The 25,704-nt window shown below is 38.4% G+C and overlaps 1 protein-coding gene and 2 long non-coding RNA genes across 11 annotated transcripts in view; 2 read left to right on the forward strand and 1 right to left on the reverse strand.

Moving 5' to 3' along the window:
- NRG3 (neuregulin 3) overlaps positions 1-25,704 on the forward strand; it is a 1,041,408-nt gene that overhangs the window by 774,271 nt on the left and 241,433 nt on the right. The gene's annotated exons all lie outside the window — the stretch shown is intronic.
- Positions 26-24,028, forward strand: LOC111095517. The gene is made up of 4 exons (XR_005358068.1): positions 26-175; positions 462-572; positions 13,237-13,454; positions 21,448-24,028. It is a non-coding gene; the product is annotated as an uncharacterized LOC111095517 (long non-coding RNA).
- LOC102151261 overlaps positions 13,147-25,704 on the reverse strand; it is a 67,786-nt gene continuing 55,228 nt past the window's right edge. Inside the window, exons 4-8 of one of the 3 annotated variants that reach the window (XR_005358062.1) lie at positions 21,527-21,720; positions 18,620-18,694; positions 17,888-17,984; positions 14,299-15,109; positions 13,147-13,545 (exon numbers count right to left, since the gene is read on the reverse strand). This is a non-coding gene — a long non-coding RNA (uncharacterized LOC102151261). Of the gene's footprint in view, positions 13,546-14,298; positions 15,110-16,129; positions 16,314-17,379; positions 17,463-17,887; positions 17,985-18,619; positions 18,695-21,526; positions 21,721-25,704 lie in introns of those variants that run through there. The other 2 variants (XR_005358063.1, XR_005358061.1) reach the window with 2 other exon arrangements.

The following is a 25,704-nucleotide window of genomic DNA, read 5'->3' on the forward strand; positions in this document are numbered from 1 at the left end:
TTCCCCATGTGAACACGGAGTCACCCAGACAACCTGTATCTGGTCCTCAAGCTCTTCACCTCTACCGCAGACAACCACTCACTTTCTTTTCTTTCTCTCTCTTTCTTTCTTTTCTTTCTTTCATTTTCTCTTTTTCCCCCCTCAGTGTATAGCTGTTCATCTCAGCGTTCCACAAGTAGGTATATATTAGGGATTCTAGACAATCTCTTCAGCTATAATACCTCATTAGAGAAGCAATGTTAAGTACTTCCACCGGGCAGTTAAGGTGAAAGAAAGCTTGCCTCCCTCTAATGACATATTAAAATCTCCAGGGGAACACGTGAAATTTGAAAAGCATCGAAGATGATGGCCCAGTTAACATTTTTTGCTTTGAAATCATTTTATATAATGTGTCCATGCCCTTCTTGATTATGTCTCAGGAAGAAGTCATTATTTATAAATATCAACAATATTTATTTCAGAACTTTTTGTATTTTAAAGAAATGACACATGATAGACAAAACTAGAGCCCCTTGGACATTTTCTTCCTTTACTGCACAAACCGCTTTCCCTCCTGTGAGTCTCCATCCTGGGTAAGTATTTACATTTTGTCCGCATGCAGAGCTGGTGCTCAGCTGATAGGAGGCATACACACTGATTTCTTCATATTTTTCCATACAACATCATGTTATATGAGTAAAACAGGCTTATCTATTTCTGGATATTTTATTCTAAGCACCCAATCAAAAACAAATATAAATTTGATATAAATTTGAAACATTAAATATATATATGTGTGTGTGTGTGTGTGTGTGTGTGTGTGTAAACATGCATATATAAAACCTACTTTTGAAAATATAACGGACACCTTTCCACGCACCACTCCTTTTCATCACGTCATTGTTGGCATATTAACTGCATGTTCTTTTTTTTCTTTTTTTTTTTTTTTAACTGCATGTTCTTTTTATGAAGTAAGACAACAGAAACACTGGAGAACTTTTAGAAAAATTCCCTTTCATTTCATTCTCTTCCCAAAGTAGCCATTCTGATAAATTCAGGATTTCACATTCCATGAATTTCTTTCTTAATGCCACAAATGCTGGGTTTTAAGATTGTTCTCCTTATCCTACACTTGCTTCAATTTTACTATAAGTATCTAGCTGTGGTTTGGTTGATTTTATTTTAGAAGTTATTTATTTGGCTACTTTCAGTGTTGTTTGGAGAACTCCTATCTTTTTTTCAGTCTTGATAATCCTTAGTTATTTTTTCAAGTATTGCCTTTCGTTCATTCTGTTCTGGAATGATTCTCAAGCATATGCTACAGCCTCTTCAGCTCTCCTACATGTGTTTTTTTTAGGATTTATTTCTTTATCCCCCTGGGTTTCTTTCTGGGTGGGTTTCTAGGACATCTTTCAATTCATTAATTTGTTTTTAATTGTATCACTGTGTTTATCCCATCTAATGTACTTTCTAATTTATTTCCAGTTGGTTATTTTTCATAAGACAAGAGGGGATTTTTTTTGGGGGGGATGCTTTTCTTTTATGCTATTTTATTTTATACTTTAATTTATTCCATTGAGGATTTTAAACATATTTTAGAACATCTGTTGAATGGTTCCATAAAATTCATTTTTTTTCTGGAGTGAATCTTACTGACTGTCTTGTATCGGATTCAGTTTCTTCATTTGTTTTCAGTATTTGCTTTCAGTCTCTTTTTAATGAGAGTTGTGAGGTTTTTTTTTTTTCTATTTTTCTCTCTGTTCCTGCCTTCTTCTTCTTCTCTTCCTGTTTACTTTTCTTTCTCCTTTTTTTTCAGTTTGCCATTTTTTTTAAGTTTTAATTTTTTTAATTCAATTAACCAACATACAATGCATAATTAGTTTCAGATGGAGTGTTCAGTAACTTATCAGTTGCGTCTAATACCCAGTACTCATCACCTGCTTACTGTTCCTGATGCCAGCTATCTCCATACTGGCATTGGCAGTTGCCTCCCAGACCCCCTGGACTCAGGCAATCCAGAACCAAGTTTAACAAGGCTGTGATACTGTAGATAAGCAGATTCAGTTCCTGGACTAGCAGAAGTCTGTGATCAGCTCATGGGTTCCGTGTTCACATCCCGTCTTTTCTGTAGGTTTTTCAATTACTTAGGTACTGGCCAATCAGATAGCCATTTGCCACTTGTGACAATTGAAATGTAATTTCCAATCACTTAAATTATATAAAATTTAAAATGCAGTCTTCCAATTGCATTAACCATTTGTATCTAATGGGTACCTTAAGGGATGGCTCTTTTCCATCATTGTACACAGTTATGCAGATAGCACGCTCTAGAGTTATCATTCCAGGCATTTCTGTCTCTCAGCAGCAGTGTTTTAAGTTACTCTTCTTTGGAGGGGGTGAGCCACATGCTCTCACCCTACTGCTCTCACACAGGGATACTGACTCTGTTTATTTGTTCTGTGAGGTCACTTTTAGCCTTCTTTTCCAGAAGGAGCTGAAGATCCGGTGCCTGCACTTGGATCCCGAACCTGGCATGTCCATAGCTGCAGAACCTCTCATACTTTGGATTTCTGTTCTTTTTCTGGTCTTCAGATTAGAAGCTGCTTCTAGATTTTTCTTTTTATATTTGAATAATTATGAATAGTTGTTTCGAGCACAGGGAGCTCTGAAGCAAGAACTCTGTGCATCTTGACCTAGAAGTAGTCTGTTCACCTTTACTATATGTAGGTTTATATTCCATTATAATTTTGAACCATCTATGTTTGTTTACACATAGCCATTTTATGGCTATTGGCTGCTTCTAATTTTCACAATTCAAATAAATGCTACCATTACCATTCTTGCATATAACTTCTGCACTAGCATGAGAGTTCCTTTATGGGCGTATAGCAAGATAAGAAATGGAGCTGCTGGATCATAGAAAACATGCATACTTAATAGTGTTTTATATCATTCTGTAAAATTGTGGCACCAATTTATGTGTTCTTTTCCATAATTTTCCAGGATTTAAAATTTATTGTTGTACCCATGTTAGGTATATAATGCTATCTCATTTTAATTTTCACTTATTAATTTATTAGAGAATCCTATTTATTTTTCATTATTGTTTTGAGTTTGGTTTGGGGGGGATGGGTCATTTGGGTTTCTGCTTTTGGTGGTAAAAAGATTATATCTAAATTAAATAAGTAAATCTTCAAAAAAATGGGAGGAGGGGATGACACCTGAGTGGCTCAGTCAGTTGGGTGACTAGTTCTTGATTTTGGCTCAGGTCATGATCTCCGGGTCCTGGGATGGAGGTCAAGACCCATGTTGGGTTCTGCACTCACTGGGGATTCTGCTTCAGGTTTCTCTCTCTCCCACTATCCCTCCCCCTACTAGCTCTTTAAAATAAATAAATCTTTAATAAATAAATAAATAAACTTTGTTTTTGTTATTTTTAATTGTGCAGAGGTGTTTTGCTTTTGTAGTAAGAAATCAAATTGATTTGGTTTGGGGGGTTGTTTTTTTTTTAAGATTTATTTATTATAGAGAGAGAGGGAACATGAGTGGGAGGGATAGAGAGGGAGGGAGAAAGAATCTCAAGCAGACTCCACACTAAGTCTCACAACTCTGAAATCATGACGTGAGCTGAAACCAAGAGTCAGACACTTATCCAGCTGTGCCACTCAGGTGGTCCTGATTTGTTTTTAATTTTGATGAGTTTTTTTTTTTTCCTCTTGTGTCTTAGTCAATAAGTTATTCTCTAGCCCAAGTTCATAAAGATATCTTGCTGTTATATTTTCTTCTAAACATTTTAAGATCTATTTTTCATCTTTAAAAATATAATACCTCTGAATATGTCTTCTTTGTGTGTAGAGAGCCCATAATTGAATTTATTCCATACTTGTGTATGGATTTTCCTCTCCTGTCTGACTTCTAATATTCCATGAATGTTACACTAATATGCAAGTATATGTAGGCTTATTTCTATTCTCTATTCTTTTTTTAAAAAAAAAGATTTTATTTTATTTTTTCATGGAGACATACACACACACAGAAAGAGAGAGAGAGAGAGAAAGAGAGAGAGAGAGAGAGGCAGAGACACAAGCAGGGAGCTTGCAGGGAGCCCCGATCCTGGGTCTCCAGGATCATGTCCTGGGCTGAAGGCAGCACTAAACTGTTAAGCCACCAGGGCTGCCCTCTATTCTCTATTCTTTATTCTTGATCTAATTACACATGATACAATTTCACACTGTCTTCATAACTGGTCTTTGTATCTCTTAAAGCAAATCTGCCTCATCTTGTGTGCCTTCAAGGTTTTGTCTGTCTATCCATTGACTTACTACTTTCACACTTTAATAATCTAATTTTTGCATCTTACATACATACACACATATACACATTTATATGGGGAATACATTTAACTTGTACATAAATTTGGAAGAATTGCCATTTTACGATATTGCTTCTTCCATTCAGGAAAATGAAATACTTTTTTATTTCTCCATTTAGGTAAATAATTTTTAGATCCTTCATGAAATTTTGTGATTTTTCTCCAAAGGGATCTTATGCACCATTGACTAGATGAATTTGATGGTAGTTCATAATTTTAGTTGCCATTTTGAATGGGATTTCTTTAAAAAAAAAATCCTTTTTCTAAATATTTGCCAGTGGGATATAGAAAGGCAAGTATTTTATATGTTGTGTTTTGTCAAGAAAGATTAATGAAATTCATTATTATTTTAATTTTGATATTTTAATAGAGATTATAATATCTTAGAAAAATAATAAATATTTATTTAGAAATAAAATAAAAAATTAAATAAATGGTGTATTTTATTAAACCATATTTATTTTCCTGTTTTTATTTTGCTGACTAAAACCACCAGGAAACTAATTGAAGTATTGAATCCAGGCATGCTTGTTTTATCTAACTTAAAAATCTGACTTCTAATATTTTCCTGTGAAGTAATGTTGAAAATTATATTATTATATTGTTACTATAGGACAGGGAATCTTGAACCTTAGGGTGCATCAGAAATACCTCTAGGGCTTATAAAAACACAGATTGCTATTCTCCACCCCTAGAGCTTCTGATTCAGTAAATGTGGGCTGGATGCAGATAATTTCTATTGCAGAACAACTTTTCAGGAGGTGCTGTTGCTGCTGGTTAGAAGACCATACTTTGGGAACAAAAGTAGAGGAGGTAGAGAGGCTGGGGTTTGTGGATGGGAGGCAGGTTCCAGTGGTCAAGTGAGGGCTCACTGAGAAGGTGCCCTCTGAGCCACACTTTGAGGACATGAGTCAGTTTGCCATGAAGATGCCTAGAAGAGCATCTCAGATAGAGGGAACACAAGAATGTTCTGGACATGTTCGGCAAACTTCAAAGAGGCTATTATGGCGAGAAGGGCATGACCTGGAAGAGTCATAAAAGACACAGTAGAGGGGTGACAGGAGGACAGGAGGACCTTATTGGTGATTAAAAGGACTCTTTCTTTCATTTTCCATTTTTTAATAAATTTATTTTTTATTGGTGTTCAATTTACCAGCATATAGAATAACACCCAGTGTTCATCCCGTCAAGTGTCCCCCTCAGTGCCCGTCACCCATTCACTCCCACCCCCCCCCCTCCTCCCCTTCCACCACTCCTAGTTCATTTCCCAGAGTTAGGAGTCTTTATGTTCTGTCTCCCTTTCTGATATTTCCCACACATTTCTTCTCCCTTCCCTTATATTCCCTTTCACTATTATTTATATTCCCCAAATGAATGAGAACATACACTGTTTTGTCCTTCTCTGATTGACTTACTTCACTCAGCATAATACCCTCCAGTTCCATCCACGTTGAAGCAAATGGTGGGTATTTGTCGTTTCTAATGGCTGAGTAATATTCCATTGTATACATAGACCACATCTTCTTTATCCACTCATCTTTCAATGGACACCGAGGCTCCTTCCACAGTTTGGCTATTATGGACATTGCTGCTATAAACATCAGGGTGCAGGTGTCCCGGCATTTCATTGCATCTGAATCTTTGGGGTAAATCCCCAACAGTGCAATTGCTGGGTCATAGGGCAGGTCTATTTTTAACTCTTTGAGGAACCTCCACACAGTTTTCCAGAGTGGCCGCACCATTTCACATTCCCACCAACAGTGTAAGAGGGTTCCCTTTTCATGACTTAGCAATTTGCTCTGAAGATAGTGTGGCTTCTTATCACATGATATGACTTACGTTTTAAAAGAATTATCTGACCTTTGTGCTGAAAGTAAACATGAGGGTGCCAGGATAAAAATATAGAGACCAGGTGAGGGGCTATATCAGTAATCCAAGGGAGACTTGTGGCCTTGTTGGTGGGGCTCCATAGTTCCAGCTGGGGCCTAACATATTTCTTGCCATTGGGTAAGGAATTTGGTAAAAGGAGGAGTAATAGCTGTTGCCAAAGCTTTTTGTCTGAACAACTGAAAGGATGTTGGAGTCATTCAAGGAGACTCCTATGTCTCTCAAATGAAGAACCTCCAGTAAGGACACCAAACTCTCCTCCCACTGCACTGGATGTGAAGAGTGCTGAAGGCATCCAAACGAGTATCAATGAAGATAATTTATCAAGTCCATACTAGGGGCATGCTGTTATTTATGAAGTATTATTAAAGGACGAAGGACCGCTGTGGACTTCCTTTTGAAAAAATAAATTATATTTTAGGACTGGCTGCTGTTAAACCTGCAGCTTGACGCCAAACCAACTCAAAATGAATATGGCAATGCTCAGATTTGACATGGAATAGATTTATTCTTCCTCTTGATATTTGCCTCTGGAAAACAGTAGTTGTTTCAACTCACATGTTTTTCCTGAAAATGAGACTGGAACGTTCCTCTGACAAAGTGAATGTTCCTTCCCACACTAAGATGCCTGCTGTGAGCAGCTTCAGAACCAGCTCTGTTTCATGGACAAAGAAAAGCATATTGTGGAAGTAACCACATCTTATGCTTCTCTTCTACTTTTCCTTGCATTTATTTTTATTATTCCTAAAAAGCCAAAGCCAATTATTTTCTTCAGATTTACATGAACTATTGATCTTATATAAAATGTGCCTTACTCTTTCCAGCTTAAGTATGATTACCTTTGATTCTCCCTGGCTGTGGGATGGATCATGCCCTAATTTAAAAAATCAAGTTTTCACATAAGGCAAGAAAATTGCCAAGTGTACACAAGAGTTGATGTCTATTGCTAACTGTCTAACAGGAAGAACATTGTGGCATATCAGAAAAGAGTTTTTAATCAGCATTGCATACAGTTCTTACTTATATTGCTAATGCAAGTATATTTAAGTGATTATTTTCCCTACCAATCAGATCAGTGGCTCACTGATGCGACATAGAGGGAAATCCACATCTCTTCATCATTAACATCTATTAACTATATTGTTAGTATTTCTGTGTATTCTTAAACATTAAAACAAAAATATGATTTTCATTGCAAGTGTTCAACTTTTATCTTCTGAATAACAAATGGGCTGGAGAAGCTCTTCTATAATTTCCCACCATCATCACCATTATTTAGTTTGTAAATAGTGAGATTGAATTTTTTTATTTGAGTTCAGGAAAAAGAGGACAGACTTAGGAGTTTAAGAGACCTGGGTGTCAATCTTGACTCTTTTCAACAGCACCCCAGACAAGTTGTCATCCCACCTCTGCTTGAGTGTTCTAGTGACAGAAAATGTATTACTTAACTTCCACAGGGTGCATTTATTTTTACAATTTCTAGCTGTTTTTTCCATATATGCATATAAACATTTGAGCCTTGATTTCTTCAACAAATAAATGGAAATTGAGAGGTGTCTGGGGGTTCAGTCAGTTAAGCCTCTGACTCTTAATTTCAGCTCAGTTCATGATCTCATGGGTAATGAGATCAAGCCTGGCCTCCAGTTCTGCAGTCAGTGAGGAGTCTGCTTGAAGATTCTCTCCTTCTGCCCCTTCCCTCACTTTGAGGCTCACACACATGCTCTCTCTCTCTCTCTCTCTCTCTAAAAAATAAAAAATAATAATAAAAAAATAAACGGAAATCAAAATGGAAATACCAGGGGGCAGAGAGTTAAAGATAATATGTATAAAATGTCATTCTATATTTTATTTTATTATTGCCATTGTCATTCTAAAGGTTCAGTTAATATTAGTCATTACTATTATTATTAATTTTTAAAGCATATGTCAAGTCTTTGCAGGAAGAAGACAGTGACATTGGAAGGTAACGATATAATAAATAAACATAAAGTGAATTTGAGATTGTTTTGATATAAATTTAATTCTGTAGAACTAATACAAGAATCTCATTAATTGGCAGAATAATGATATAGGAACAATTGCAGGCTAACTTCAAGTGGAGAATATTTTAGGTATTTAGCATTAAGGTAGATTTGTAAGTGGAGGCAGTATCAAGTCTGTATATATTCTAAGAGGAAATATTATCTTATTATAAATGTAGATCAAACCAATAAAGTGACATGTAAGATAGAGCTTCAAAAAGAAAAAAAAAAAAAAGAGCTGGATGGGAATCCACTTGTCTCTGGCTTTCAGTAAATATGGGGAACTGTGAAGCCACAGGCTTGTGTTCTGTGGGGACCACCGCAGACATCTCAGGCTGGGTTCCCTGCCTCCTGTCTCAGCCCTGTCTCACCCAACCTCCACACCACTGTGGGAAAAATAAATAAATATTTTAAAACACACACATTATATATAGGCATACTGCTCTCACATGAAAATATTTGTACTCAAACTCAAACAACACACACTCCTCCACATATCTCAGAACTACGATCTGTTCAGGCAGATAAGAACCTCAGAGAGAGAGAGAGAGAGAGAGAAATCCCTTACAGCTTTCTTCACAATTACACTGGTACTGAATCAGAACACACACAGTTCTCAGTGATTGGTTGCCCTATGGGAGTCATCCAGGGGAGGTGTAGACTTAGAGGACTCAGGGTGTTCTGTGGATCATAACTAAAATTGAAGTGAGGTTCAGCAACAGTTGATAGATTTAACTTTTCTTTGTCCAAACAAAAAGCGAGCTCTCATTCATTTCACGACAGGCACATAATTATTGATGGAAGCCATTAGGAAGAAATCATAGGTGCTAAAGACTCCCACACTGTGTATCCATTTCAAGACTACTACTCTATATCTATCCTACATCTGTATCTACTAACAGTGTGGAAAGAAAATTAGGGCGGAAACCATTACCACGGATTACAAAAGTGTTTATATGTAATTTAAAGGGTCCCATAGAGAACAACTGGTGGACTGGACCCCAAAATAACTTATTCTGTAACAGGAAATGCAAAAGCTTGGATCATTAGAATATAGATGCTCAAAATTATGAAATATTAAAGCAAATATTTTTTAAAAACCATTTTTTGAGGAAAATGGTTTCTATTTAATCAATGAAAATGCACTTATTACTATGAAATCACATATATATATATTTTTTAATTACGACTAGACTTTTACCAGTTCTTTCATTGGTTTATGTGGACTAAATTCAAGACCAAATCCTAATCAAAATAAAGAAAATAAATACCTTAAACAGAGTTGTATAGGTGTATGAAACTGTAAGTAGGTTTTTAGATCTACAAACTTTTTTGGCCCGTTTAAGGTTTGATCCTAGACCACAGCCTTGTATTAATAAGTTCTCACAGCAAATCATGATCATCAGTGATCATGAGTTTTAAAGACAGGATACTCTCAAGCAGATTTTTTGGCATTATCTGCTTCAATGTTCTCATCCAATATCATTCATTTGTAGAAGGACATTGAATCATGCATAAGAGAAGGCTTTCACATAACCTCCAAACAGAGCAGACCTTGACCAATTCAAAAATAGAGGAATACTGAATTTTTCGACCAAGTGGTTCTCAGGCCTCTGCGGTAACCTTCTATTTCTGTATGATCTGTTGACACGGCTTTCCTCCTATTGAGCCACTGTCTCAGTCCCTTCTGCTCCCTCTCACCTGCAGGTCTTTCTCTATGTCAGGGCCTCACAGAACAAGACCCAACCTAGGGTCCCAAGCTACCTGTCATCTGGGGATAACAACTATCATGCTCTCTTTCCCTCAAGGGAGACTATCTCCAGGTCTATGGTTCACCAACATGTTTCTCTATTTATTTTCATTGTCCCTATTAAAAGTGGCAAGTAAACCTTCTATTCTAGGTGTGGTTTCTCTATTCCAAGAACAGGGCAGTCTTATTGATTCTGATTATTTCTCCCTCCGCTGTTCAATATCTACCTCCTGTTCATAGCAAAGGTTACTATTGGCACTAAAGGTTCTAATATATGAGTCAACAGCTGTGGGCAAAGGAAAAGTAATTTAAAAGCTTTAAAATATTCAGCAATGAAGAATTATAGGCAAAAAGCCCTGGACACAAATCACAGCTTCAAACTCTACTAGCTTTGTGATTTGATCAAATTACTTAATCATTCCAAACCTCTTTTTTTCACCTATAAAACAACAAATAAAATAATGCTGACCTAACCATACTGGATGGGAAATGCAGGTACAGTAATTTTATAAAGTATCTAGCACAGAATTTAGAACATCGTAGGCACTTGATAAATGCAACTCCTCCCTTTGCACATCGCATAATGTAGATTACTTCCAGAAGCCTCCGTCACTTCTTATTTACTTCTGACAAATGATTTTTTTTAAGTACTAATTATAAAATGGACTAATTATGTTGTAGCCTTGGGAAGTTTCAGAGTAGGTCATTAAAGTTGTAATTGTGGTGTGACTTTTTTCAGATAGAGGTCTGGTAATAAATCCCCCAGAAACCTTTATATAATGTAGCTTTTTTTATTTGAAGCCAAGGAACAGAATAAGAAAACCAGAGCTTTTCATCTTCAAAAGAGTTTATAAGCTTTAAGTAATTAATAGGCATAGCTCTCTTTTATGCACCAGGCCTGGGCGATTAGCCCTCTTGGCAAAGGAGGAAATGTGTGCCCTGAGGGATAAATCACTTTCCCCAAGGAACTGTGAGCAGGGATGTGAATGTGAGTGTTGGCACCTACACGTGTGTGAGTGTGGTGGAGGTGGGTTCCAGATAGAAGGAGCAGTGAGGATCCTAAGAAGGACCGATGCCGAGGCCTACTATGATATCTCTCTTCTAAGTTTAGTGAGATCTCTGTTCTCTAGAATGGGGAAAGGGATTTCTGTTGCTGGTATTGTAATAATGTGCATGGTGCTTCTGTTAAGAGATATAGGTACTTAGATAAATACCTTATTATGTGCACTGTAGAGTATCTGCTGTATGGACCAACCCTGTTCATATGTTTGCTCCTAAATCCATACCCTGGCCCTTCTCCTGGTCTGCTCACCATCTCAGGAAGTTACATTTCCCAGGCTCTCTTGAACAATGGCTTCTGAGTGGAGTGCCCAATGGAAGGCATTAAATTTGAAGGCAGGCCTCTATTTCCGAACTCTCACTTTGCTTTTTCTTTTCTGTTTCTTGGTTTATTTCCAGCAGCAGTTCATTTAGGGTTCCAGCTCCTGTCTGATAGACCCCATGGATTCACCCTGGTTTTCTTGACTCAGACTCCTCCCTTTGTCCTGTCAACCCATGGGTGGGAGTGATTTCATGCTGTTGCCCATTCCTGAGTTACTTTTTTGTCCTCTGTTTAGCTTCTCATACGTTCTTCACTTGCTCAATCAATTTTCTATTAATATTTCTTATTTTGAATATTTAAAGAGATTTCTGTTTCCAGATATACCACCTCTTTCTTTCTTAGTATATTTAATTTTGAATGACTGTGTGGATTGAGAAGTTAAAATATGATAGCATACTATTAAGTCTAAAGTCATATTAAATATCATTGTATTTTCTTTTAGGCTTTTTTAGATTAATTAAATTATGCCATTATATAACTGTGGGCAAATCATTAGACTCTTAGTTTCACTTTTATCCTAATCTGTATAGTAAATATAAAATGACAGGCCCTATCTTCCTCAGAAGGTTGTTAATAATAAAATGGACCACTAAAAGATATACATAATACTATTTGCATGGTCAAGAACTACATGGGATAGGGACGTCTGGGTGGCTCAGCTGTTGAGCATTCACCTTTGGCTCAGGGCGTGGTCCCAGGGTCCCAGGATTGAGTCCTCCATCAGGCTCCCTGCATGGATCCTGCTTCTCCCTCTGCCTGTGTCTCTGCCTCTGTGTGTGTGTGTGTGTCTCATGAATAAATAAATAAAATCTTAAAAAAAAAAAAAGAGAGAGAGAGAGAACTACATGGGATAAAGAAATAAACGGTCTCTAGTGTCAGTTTATACTGATGTCAGAGCCAAGTTCCAACACATGCTTCCCATGTGCCCTGGGACACAGAACTTAATTTCTCTCAATTTGGGTCTCTTTTATCTACGAAACAGTAGTACCCATATCTCCTGTTTTATCAGCTTCATGAGGATTACTTCGTCTAAACTGAGTCAAGATCTCAGCACTGTGCTCTGAATAGAGGAGGTTACATCTCTCTTCAACTGTGACACTACAAGATGTAGAACTTTCTGATAGCACTTCCGTGTTGATTTATTCCTACGTAAAACACATATAGGACCATCAAATATATCACCCATAACTCGATTACCTGTCTCTCTCTCTTTTATTTATTATTATTATTATTATTATTATTTTTAATATGAAAGTAAGCATCATGGGATCCCTGGGTGGCGCAGCGGTTTGGCGCCTGCCTTTGGCCCAGGGCGCGATCCTGGAGACCCGGGATCGAATCCCACGTCGGGCTCCCGGTGCATGGAGCCTGCTTCTCCCTCTGCCTGTGTCTCTGCCTCTCTCTCTCTCTCTCTCTGACTATCATAAATAAATAAAAATTAAAAAAAAAAAAAAAAAAGAAAGTAAGCATCATGGTTTACTGGTTTCAAGTCACTACTTACCTAAGTTGCCATTTCAGCTTGCCAAATACTCCAGTTAAATAACGTTCCTTTGAACTCCATTTTGAATTTACTGTTGATGGAGGTCTACTTAATTTTTGTAAGCTTACTTGTACCAGGTTGTATTTTCCTGTTTTAATTATAGGTCAACACTCTTATCCATATCACTGTTAGAAAGAATATTCCCTCATGTGCCTTCCCTAAGCTTACCCATCTTCACTCATGCTCTCATGTGATTTTCCTGATTCCCATAGGACATTCAGTTTTAGAATATGTTTTACTCTCCATTCTTGTCCAAGCTAGTGACATTGATATTGCCACCTCTTTTTGACCTTGTTTGGTTACCAGAACTCTAGCCAGTGGAATTGTGCTGACTGATCTTCAGTAAAACATATGCTTTCACTGGAAAAGCTCTGAGAAGTCTGGCATCAGGGATGTCTTGTGGATTTAGGAATATCTTTGCCTTTTAAGAAGAAATGCTAAAAGGGAGAAGGAATACTGGATTTAGAAACAAACTCCATGGGCTCTAAGTCTTGTTCTACTGGTTTTGGTCTTTGATGTTTTAGGTAAGTCCTCATCTTTGTTTTATATTGTCCTCCAGAAAATGAGGTTGTTAGAACAGACTTCTTATGATGTCTTCTATTCCACCAATCTGTCCTATCAGAAAACAGTTAGATTTGAGTCAAAAACTATGCCTACTCATCTATACTACTTTGGATATTTCTATATTGAATAGATATATTTATTTAATTTTTATTAAATTATGTAATATTTAATTTTATTAGATATTTTCTTCTTAAATAAATTCATTTGTTAAATATATGTTAAATAAATATTATATTTATTTATTAAGACTTTACTTTTTAAGAGAAATTTTAAGTTCATAGCAACATTGAAGGAAAGGTGCATTTATTATTTATTTCCCATGTACTCCCCTACACATGCATAGCCTACTGCATTAAGAAATCTCCCACCAGAGTGGTACAGTTGTTTAATTGATGAACCTACAATGACACATGATAATCACAGAGAGTCCCATGGTTTATATTAGGTTCATTCTCGGTGGTGTACAGTCTATGAGTTAGGACAAATGTCTAATGACATCCATCCATCATTGTGGCATCATGCAGAGTATTTGCACTCCCTAAAACTTCTCTGTGCTCTGCCTATTTATTTCTCACCCCACAAACCGTGACAACCACTAATTTCTTAGTGTCCATAGTTTTTACTTTTTTCATTGTGTCATATAGTTAGAACCATACAGTATGTATCCTTTTCAGATTGACTTCTTTCACTTGCTAACATGCATCTAAGTTTCCTCCTTGCCTTTTTCATGGCTTGATAGCTCATTTCTTGTTTAGCCCTGACTATCATTCCATTGTCTGAAGGTATCAAGGTTTATTCACTCACCTTCTGAAGAACATCTTGGTTACTTTCAAATTATATCAATTATGAATAAAGCCACTCTAAAGATCCATGTGCAGCTTGTGTAGACATGAGTTTTCAACACCCATTGGTAAATACCAACAAGCATGATTGCTGGGGCAGATGGTAAGACTGTGTTTGGTTTTGCGAGAAACCGCTTAACTATCTTCAGAAGTAGCAGCACCATTCTCAGTAGCAATGAAGGGCAGTTCTGTTGCTCCATCACTTGGCCAGCATTTGATATTGTCAGTGTTCTAGATTTCGCCGTTCTAATAAGTGTGTAGTGGTCTGGTTATTGTTTTAATTTGCATTTCCCTTATGACATACAATGTGGAGCATCTTTTCATATGTTTATTTGCCAAGGGTATATCTTCTTTGGTGAGGTGTCTGTTAAGGCCTTTGGCTCATTTTTTAATTGGACTATTTGCTTTATTCTGGCTAGAGATTGAGAGTTCTCTGTATATTTTGGATAACAGTGCTTTATCAAATTATATCTTTTACAAATATTTTCTCCTACTCTGTGGCTTGTCTTTCATCTCTTCTCATTGTCTTTCATCTTTTTGTTACATCTTTTTGCTTCAAAAACATACTGTAGTATTGGGAAATTCATATTATAGAAACAAATGGGGGTGCCTGGGTGGCACAGGTGGTTAAGCGTCTGATTCTTAATTTCAGCTTAGGTCATGATTGTGAGATAGAACCCCACATCGGCCTCAGCACTGAGCATGGAGCCTGCTTCCGATGCTTCCCATCTCCCCACTGGCTTGCATTCTCTTCTCTCTCTCTCTTTTTCTCTCTAATTAAAAAATAAATAAATAAATAAGAAAAAAAAGGATGAAAGAAAAGAAAATCAAATAAAGATGTGACATTACAATTGAGTCCTAAATAGTCAGTGAAGCCAAGAACTGGAATCGTCATGGGGCACCTGGGTGGCTCAGTACTTTAGGCATGTGACTCTTGGTCATGATCTCAGAGTCCTGAGATTGAGCCCTGCATAGGGTTCCATGCTCAGCTTGGAGTCTGCTTGTCCCTGTCCCTCTGCTTCTCCCTCCCTAGTTCTCTCTCTCTCTCTCTCTCATAAATAAAGAAATAAATCTTAAAAAAAGAACTAGAATTGTTTTTAAAATGAAACGATTTACTATATTTAAATTGCTTCATCTAAATGTATATATATATATTTTTTAAAAATATATATCTAAGTGTATATATATATTTTTTTAAAAAAATTAAATAATATGAATGTGCTTATACTGAAAAGCCACCTGCCCTAGCCTCCTCCCTCTGCACGGCTCCTCCACTCCTGAACTTGCATCTCCCTCCCCACACAGGCAAGCTTATGAAACCATTTTCATTTGGCATTTTTTCTAGTTGTTAACTTCATATCTCTAAATAATACACTAAACCTCTCTTTCTTGATTTATCTACTTTGGAAATGGTGCATTGACTCTCTATGATAATGGGAATTTAAGTCATTTCCACCCCACCCCACCTCCTCTCTCTCCTCTCTACCTGGTTCTCTGGCGATTCTCAGTCCTCAGAGTTGGTCTTAATGATACATTTAAGTAAATAGAATGGCGTGGTTAAGAAATGGGGCTTTTTGTGCAAAATTGAGATTGACCTAGTCACATAATTCCCCGGTTTCCTCCTAACAGATTTTCAAACTTAGAGTAACGATTATATTTGACTGAGCATCCATTTAAACCTGCAAGCTTGTATGGCTTTTTTTTTTTTTTTTTTTTTTTTTTTTTCCCAAGGCAAGACCTCACTTTCATCTCAGTCTGAGTTGCATGAGGCTTTTAATATGAAATCACTTTCCATTCAGTCCAAAGCTTCCTTGTTGCTGATGAATGTCATACATAATGAAAGATTATATCCATTTATCCTCAGCAGTAAATCATTTATCACACAAGGGAGATATATTATTGTGAATTCTGATCAAAGCTGCCCACTTCCTTTCGCCGGCAGAAATGCTGCACCCTGTTAGTCGATTGTACAATATCCTGGGAGAAACAGGGGAAATTATGCTGTTGAATGAGGGTTCAGCAAACTCTAGGGGTCTCTAAAATGGCTTTTTTAAAAAATCATGTTTCATGTAGAACCTTCTATGATCCAGGCGTGTGAACTGTAAAAGTCTTTCCTTGCTTTCTTCACTTAATTAAATCAGAAAGCTGTGGGACTTTGTGCAGCTTGCTCTGTGATGTCTGTAAAGGGATTTGTGAATGACATTATTTGGATATTTTGCCCCCTTTCTTAGAAAGACAATAATTATTACCACTTCTTTTTGAAGCACGCTGTGAGTGGTTTTATCACTTTGTTGGCTAATGAGCTCCCTCTCTCCTTTATAATGCCAATCATAAAGATGCCTTTTAAATAAGATTTATCTCTCAGATTTATTTTCTTTTCACTCTTCCTTATCAAGCTGTGTACTGCTTTGCTGCAGGGAATCACCCACACTACACAGGCAGGGAGCAAGGCTGGCCTCTTTGATCCCTTGTTGATAACATACTCTCTCATTGTTTCCTTCTACGAACAGTGAATTCCAGAAAGGTCCTCCAGATGAGTCCCTTCTTATATTTTACCTTGGATTTTTGGTTATCAGGGCTCTATGTTACAGATCTGTGTTCACTGCTTTTCAAATGCTGTAGCCTGTGTGTTACGTTTATACTGAGTAAAGTGAGATGCAGAATGAAGCAGGGGAATGGGTCCTCTTTCTTCCTTTGGCCTCACTTGGGCTGCTGGCCAGCGTACTCCTACCATTTATTCAGAATTAATGCAAAATAGTAGCTAGTGATCTGCACAATCGAGTCACAAATCTGTACCTCACGTTTACAAACAACATTACTTCATCTGCTCTTCATCACATTCTTGACATATTCCTCCGTGCTTTGGCCACTTAAGAGCTAAGCTATTGAAATTCATATTTGTCCCTTCGAGACTCTGTGAGCTCATTATGTCCCTTGTATGGTTGATACAAGTAAATACAATGTGCCCGGACTCCTTATCCTTAACACAAGAGATTGCTCAATTTGTCACAACAGGAGAAAGCTACAGCAAAATTTTTATATGCTAACTTTAATCTAGGCGTTCTCGCTGATGGGTCTTACTTCTCTTATTCATTCTTTTACTCATATAGTCACCGATTGCCAGATCTAGAAAATAAAATATAGGATGCCCAGTTAAATTTGAAGTTTGGGTAAAGAATGAATACATCCTTAGTGTAAGTGTGTCCCAAATATTACATACGTGACACACTTATATGAAACATTGTTGTTCATCAAAATTCAAGAAGAGGAAGAGAGAGAGAGTCATCGAGCTCTTCGTCTCCACAGTGAGAGGGCCGCCAGCTGCAACCCAGTGAGTGCCCTCGCCAGGCACAAACCTTGCTGGCACCTTGATCTTGCAGTTCGTTCTGTGCCCCAGACTATAAGAAGATAATTTTCTGTGGTTTAAGCCACCCAGTCTGTGGTACTTTATTATGACAGCCCAAGCCGACTGATAGCAACATTAAAATGTTTTATTCTGGCTAAGTTTTCCATTTCTTGCTGAACTATGAGAGGACAAGAATGGTCATTACCTTTCTTCCATTGACTAGTCTGGACATGTGAGTCAATTGCTCTTCTAATTCCAAGCGTGTAGAGACAAGTGAAGGAAACCGCTGATGTTGGATGGACCTAAAGCATCAGGGAAAGTCTGCGATTGGCAAACTCCTCATTCTTATAACATTGGAAGTGAATATAATAAAGAGGAATCATAGGGAGTGGATGTGACAATAAATCCCGGTCCACGCGTGGCAGGGAAATATCAAAGGCAGTCATGGGAATTTTCAACTAACTAGGGAAGTGGAGGAAGAGAGCCTGATTCTCTGCTGCTTTTAATGTTAGAACCTAAATCGTCTGCCTACATTTTCTGATCACTAGACCTGTTTTCAAGGAATAGGGGCAACAGGTGTCTGTGCCTGCGTGTCTGAGTGTGTGCACATGTGCACATGTGCACTAAATTAAGACAGAGATGAGCACCCGAGATGTCAGAGGTCCATCACACACCTCTGTCACACTTCTATGTGGCAGACGTGGGGGTCGTCTTACATCCAAGCTGACGTGCCTCTTCTACTATAACAGGATACCACCTTTGAAAACTAGAATCTTGCATTTGCCAAAATCGATTTTGCATGTGCTGGGAAATTAGTAATGTAGTATTTTCTCAACCAATTTGAATTGATGAAGCAAAATTGCATCTACCCTCCCCCTGTCACTATGACCTGCCCCCCGCCTTTCCTTCTTAAGAAGGGCAGTTAGTATTTCAATACCTGCACTGTGACAGTGAAATATGAAGTCTTCCTGCAAGAAGGCCAATATATTCCTCTTTCATTTACCTTCTTAGCCTAAAAAGATATTACGGTTTATTTTTGATGCAGTAAAAGCAAAGCTAAATTAGAATAACTTTTTCAGCCCCCACAGGTGCTTTGGATAATATTGCTACACACCCTAACCTATGTAGCACCTTCATGCCATGTTCTGTGTTTTAATTTTGTTAATGAGGTAGTAAACCTGAGGTGAAGGTCTTGATCAGAGAGGAGCGGAAATCTCTGTAAAGGCCAAAACATTAATTCAGAAAGAACTCCTCAGCCACGGATTGTCCAAAAGTGGATTGCCCTAAATGGAGTAAAATGACTTGATGTAAATGAGTTGGTGTCTCTCTGATAGTGATTTGGTCAATGGAGTGTATGGGGGACTGCTGGATAGAAGGAAGTCCCTGATACTCTATATATAGTTAAGAAGAACTTAAAAAAAAAAAAAAAAGAACTTGCATTTGAGTAAATACACATTTGTGTTTTTATATATATATATATAAAACATAATATATATTATATATATTATAATAATATATATGTGTATATGTGTTATATATATAACATAATATATATTATATATATTATAATAATATATATGTGTATTTGAGTAAATACACATTTGTATTTCTCAGACTTGCAATCATTTTTTTTGTTTCTGTCTTTGGGGTTCCAATAGTAACAGAATGGAGCACACCTCCTGGATTTGAACAGATGCTTTCAGATTCCCTTCTGAAAGCACAGCAGTCTTATGATGAAATAATCGGCCTCCATCTACTTTTGAATTCAAACTTTGCTAAAGGGAAATTTTTAAAAATAAACCTCTACACTTTCTTAAGATTACAGATACAAATTCCTTAGCAAGAAACACCATACTTGTAAGATGAATGACATTATAAAAAACAGTTGCCTCAGTCTCAGCCGTGGAATTTGTGGTAATTTTGAAAGCTATTGGTAACACACTGGAGAATCTTCATGAGTTTGAAGGTGGTTTGCAGTTTAAAATAATGCAATTCCACATTCTTCCAGTTACACCTGAAATGATGTTGGAAAGGCTGTACCTACAGCCAGTATGTGGGTACTTTTAATTCCAACTGGTTAACTTAACGATCTTGCTATCTTAATTAGTGTTCCTTTTAAATAAGACCACTTAATTAAATTTTAAATTCAGCTAAGGAAAGCTTACACTGTAATCAGGCTCTCAATATTCTCCATAGCCAGACCTAGATCTCAGCTTCAGCAGTGAGTGGCAGGCAAGGCAATGTGCTCTCACACCATTAACGACTCTAGGCTGCAGAACCTTAGCTAGAAGAGTTCCTGATCCATTCAACACCCACTTGCATTCAGGTGGAGACCTGGTGGGGGAATTCTGGTTCCTGTATCCCCTATCTCTTCTATGCTGGGCAGTTCACTGGCCCTGCTGAACTTCATTCTCTTTTGGTTTGTTTGTGCTTGGGTTTTAATTTTTAACTGAGGACTGAAATCAAGAATTAGTCTGAAATGAAGAGATGTCATTATCATTCTTCAATAGTAGTGCCCCTGAAGAGTCTTCCTGTTGGTAGTTAGTGATGACCATTTATTTATTTATTTATTTATTTATTTATTTATTTATTTATTTATTTATAAAAATTTGTCTTAACTTATTTATTTGAGAGAGAGAGAGAGAGAGAGAGAGAGAAGCGCGAGCAAGGAGGAGCAGAGGGAGAGGGACAAGCAGACTCTGCTGAGCAGGGAGCCTGACACCAGGCTGGATCCATGACCTTGAATTCAGGACCTGAGCTGAAATCAAGAGTTGGATGCTTAATGGGCTGAGTACCCCAGGCATTCTGGTGATTACCTTTTAAATTAACATGAAGCTTGGGAAATATGCCTTTAAATCAGTGACTAGTTTCTGTGACATGGTTTGCTTAAGAATGTTTTGAGATTGGACAGTAACTTATAAATCTATGTCTTTAATTCTTACTCTCTTTTTTTATTTATTTATACAATCATGAGAGACAGAGAGAGAGAGAGAGAGAGAGAGAGAGAGGCAGAGACACAGGCAGAGGGAGAAGCAGGCTCCATGCAGGGAGCCCAACGTGGGACTCGATTCCAGGTCTCTAGGATCATGCCCTGGGCCGAAGGCCGCACCAAACCGCTGAGCCACCCGGGCTGCCCTAATTCTTACTCTTAATCATGGCTTCAGTTCATGATAGTTGGGCCATATTTAAAAAAAAAAAAAAATTAAAGGTTTTATTTATTTATGAGAGACACACAGAGAGAGAGAGAGGCAGAGACACAGGCAGAGGGAGAAGCAGGCTCCTTGCAAGGAGCCCGATGTGGGACTCGATCCCTGGACTCCAGGATCACGCCCTGGGCCGAAGGCAGGCACTCAACCACTGAGCCACCCAGGTGTCCCCATATTTTCAAATATTAATCTTGGGAAAGGTACCTGGGTATATAATGATCTATGTATCATTTTTCCAAGAAGAATGGAAATCCCTTTGATTTTCCATGAAGAATGTCAGGAAGTGCCACAGATCAAGTGAAGGCTGTAAAATCATCCCCAGTTGAGTTTGCCTCTAGTTCAACTACTTATTGGATGTGAGATGTAAGAATCAGATACTTAACTTTTGAAATCTGTTTCCTCACTTGCAAAGCTGTGATGATGATTTTAAATTCAAAGAATATTTCCTTTTAAGAAAGCTAACATTTATTGAGTGCTTACCCTGAACCACAGGTGTTATATAATTTATTCTTAATAATAATTCTAGATGAGAGCTACTATTATTACCTCCATTTTGCAGATGAAAGGAAGGAGACACAGAAAGCCTAAATAGCCAGCAAACAGCTGATTCTGGATTTAAGCCCTCCAAACCAACTTACCTTTCAAAGGTAAAGTTTAAATGCCTGATGATCTTTTCCATTTTTCCCCAACCAAGGTCTGCCATTGAGGCTGAAGAGAATTGGCAGGAGATAAGCGAAGAATACCTGGAGGGGTCGTTCTCTTTTCAAATCAGCATTTAATAGGCTCCTGAAAATTGGCAGACTTGTATATCACTGACAAAGTGTCTACTTTCCTGTAACATCAAAGAGTAATTGTCATTTTTTTTATGAATATAAGTCGATACAGGCAGGAAACAACCCACACAGTTTGCCACCTTTTCTCTTGCGAAGTTAATTGATTTCTGCTAGTTCAAATTTTATGTCTAAAATCAAGTTTCCAATAAGAAAGCACGTATATATATACTTTCTCTAAAATGAATGCAGAGACCAGGCACTACATAGGGATTGAAGCAAACATTTGAACATGTTTCCGTCCTTCAAACGTTTCTCTCTATAAATCATGTCAAATGCATCTCTGCAGATATGCCAGGTATAAGGCCTATAGTCATAAAAATGCCCAAAATGCATGTGTAGAATATCAGCTATGTGTACTTGTTCATTTTTCTCCTTCCTGGGATCATTCCCATTTCTCTTGGATTGAAACTGGAGAACAGGGATGTTAAGTGATTTGCGAAAAGTACATCTACGCAACTACTAAACACAGAAATGAGACTATAAACGCAACACTGAGTCATTGTGATAAACAAGAGGAAGACATGTTGTAAGCAACCATCTATTGACTGGGCCATCCATGTGCATAATCAATCCCCTGACAATGAAGACAGAGGAAGAGAGGAGGAGAGCAGAGTGAAGCAATGATGACACCTTCCATTAAGGAGTAAATGACCAGGAAATCAACAGATGAGGACTAAGGCTAGTACAGTTCCCGCAGTGGAACGATTTGGGGGTTATTTGGTTTTGTTTTCTTTTGTTTTGTTTTCCTAACAAAAAGAAGAGGGAAAATGGAAGAATAATCTGGAAATGTAGGGAGACTGTTGCCCACAAGTGAGAGTTCTTTAATTGTCACTCAAAGTCACTAATATGATTAGCTCTAGTGTAGTTGTTACTCAAGAAATGGGTTCAAGGAAAACAACTGGCACAGAGTATTGTAAGAGAGGAGATGGGAATGGTCTGAAGTTAGCAGTGGGATTTCTGTCCATCAGCAAATGATGGACCATCAGCAAATGATGGACCATTTTAAAAGTCTCTTCCTTTGGGTCCTCCACATCCAGGCTGGGTGATGTGTTAACCACTTCTTCTTCACCACACCAGACAAAGCGAGTTTTGAAATCCAGCTGACAATCATGCATGTTGTATTTTCTCATCTTTGCCAGTTCTAGTCTCTTCTTCTCTTTCGCCCAAGGATTGCTTTTTAAAACTTTTCACTAAAACTGGGCTTTTTCTCAGGGATGATAGAGAAGAGGAAAACTAAAGAGAAGAGAGAGTTTGTTATTCTAGATACAGCTGAACAAGTGAGGTGTGGGGCAAGGGCCAAGCTGGAAGGATGTAAAAAAGTAGAAAGAGAGATGTTTGCTTTGAAACTGCACAGCGGGCCCTGTCCCCAGACAGTCAGGATCCTGGCTTGTGATCCAGGCCTGAGGCTCACCAGCACAGTCTCCAAGATCTTCCCCCCACTTCATTGTCAGCCCGAGCTCTCTTATCCACAGTCCCCCCAACACGGTGTCCCTTCAGCCTCTCACCTGCCTTGCCTTGCTTTGGACATTGTCTCCTCAACTATGTCCTTCCCTCCTGCCTTTTAAGTTTGGAAATAAACAAAGCAAACCACATGAGCAAGAACTTCCTGGTTTCAGAACTGACAGCTCTTTCATCACAGAGTAGATAAACATAGAGTTTAAGACGAATTTTTTTTTTCAAGGTAAAATGTCTTAGCTCTTGTAGACTGAGTGTGTTTGGGGTTGATTCACCATTGATAACAATTCTCCCATAACTGTTTGTCAACCTGGGCTCTACTTCCTGTCCTGAGCCTGCCCCCTGGGCTCTTAGGCCATTCAGCTTAGAATCAAAACTTACCTACAAAACCACCAGGGAATATTGGGATTTTTAATATGATCACTGTGATTGATGTTTCTAAAGGATAAAGAAATTCATAGAGCAGAGACTGTGTGAATTGAATGGACATTTGAAAGCAATGCAGAAAGAAAAAAAAGAAAGCAATGCAGAATAGGAAAACAAATAGAATATTAACCTAGGTAAGAGAAGATCTGTGCTTTTTAAAAAATGCTTATCATTATTTTACACATGTATTTTTAAAATTTTATAAATTCTATCATCCTTAGATGACCAAAGACCTTTTTATTATGTGAACTTCTGTTTTGCATATACCTAAATCCTTCAGAATGCAAACCTCTTACAAAGTGAACAGAAACACTCTCAGAATCCTCTCAAGACTAACCAAAACCAAAATAAACATACAATGATATTTCTCCAAAGAAATGCTTGTTACACTGTCGGAAGTCCCGCCAAACTCGGTCAATGCAATAGACCTGCAACTTGACTTTCTTTCTTTCTTTCTTTCTTTTTTTTTTTTTTTGCTTTGCTTTATGTCTTTAATATTGTCATGCATTCAGTCCAGTACATTGGCATTACCTACCGGCCCATTTGGTCTTCACACTTGGATGGGTCTGAACTTATCAATATGACCTATGTGTGATTTTTCAGTAGAAATTTTAATGTGTCCTTCTTAAAACCTGGCACCAATTAGCAGACACACTGCCTCCTTAACAAAGGAGCAGGACTGGCTACATATCCAGGCACACAGGCCCTGGCGGGTTTCCCAGCCTGGTTTGGGCCAGCATCGAGCATGGTCACACGTGACCATCTGCAGCACGCAGGTATGAAGGCCGCAGGAAGGCCCTTGCTGTGCCGTTTTCCACACACCCCGTGAGGCCCGAGCACTTCAGAGTGGGCTCACCCTCCCAGAAAATCAGCTTAAGCCCAGAAAAATGTCAAACAGCTTTCCATAGTTTTCTTTCCACACACAAATGGAAAAATGTGTTGTCAGTAATGAAGAACCCCCTTAAAAAGCAAAACAAAACAAAAAAGCACTTTCCCTTGAAATCAGACATCTCCCTAGGATACCATTTTCATATTAACTGAAGATGCAAAGAATCAAAGAGTAGAGTGTGCTTCACAGCTCCCACATATGTTAGAAATAAAACCTCCAAGACGGTGAGTGTGCACCATAGCACGCACCCAGCCCATACCTCATCATTTGGGTGGGTGAGGGGGGGGGGGGCATAAGGATTAAAGCACTGTGGTTCTGGTAATTCTGAATAAAGGCACCCTGACAGCCTGGGGCGGCTTTAGGAGAACAGGAATTTAGTTTTTCATCATCAGTATGCTTTGGTCCTAAGTATTTTCAGACTTTCACCATCACGGACGGAGGGGTATGTCTGCTGTGTCTCAAGTGCAATAAATGGATAACAAAACAAAAGTGATGACAATATGTGGCTGCTCAAACAAATTGTTTCAATGGTCTGTTGGGTATCCAGGGTACTGGATACTCCTAAATCAGGAGTCTTGCTTCTTGGTCTACGAGGAGAATTACCAAATACACTCCAGAGTGCCAGGCTTAAGAAGGTGCTAGAGAGAGCCTGCCCTTCACCTGCCTTGCAGTTTGGCTCACTGTGGGGGGCAGTAAAATTCCCTCCATGCCCTTCGGTTGCTGCTCCCACTGCAGTAGACCTTGCCTAATACTCTACGACACCCCAAAACAGAGCATATGCTGAAGAGAGCATTCAGGGCCCTCATCTCTGACACCATGATCCTGTGGAATTCTTTGCTGGATTGTGTTGATTGCTAATAACCAGAGGGTTGGTTTTCAAATCCGATTTTTGTGCCAGTAGCACAACATCTCCCTCTGTAAGTAGGACAGATGCATCCCAGGAGCGGCGATGGATGCTTCCCTGCTTCTGTCACTCGAGCGTGACAGGTGAAGCTTCCAGCAGGCCGCCAACGGCCACCTCCCCGCTTACAGAGGCAGGCATTTGGGGCACCGGCCACATTTGTCCCTTGAGCTGCCGGCTGCTGGGCTGACGCTGGGTGAGGCGACCAAGTGGCCCTGACTGGGCGAGCTGTGTGAAGCCGAGGCTCAGGCCTGGCAGGGCTGGGGTGACAGGCCTCCTTGCCGGGGCTGCCGGCCAATTTTTTTCTTTTTA

This window comes from Canis lupus, chromosome 4 (genome assembly GCF_011100685.1).
Source record: "Canis lupus familiaris isolate Mischka breed German Shepherd chromosome 4, alternate assembly UU_Cfam_GSD_1.0, whole genome shotgun sequence".
NCBI lineage: Eukaryota > Metazoa > Chordata > Mammalia > Carnivora > Canidae > Canis > Canis lupus.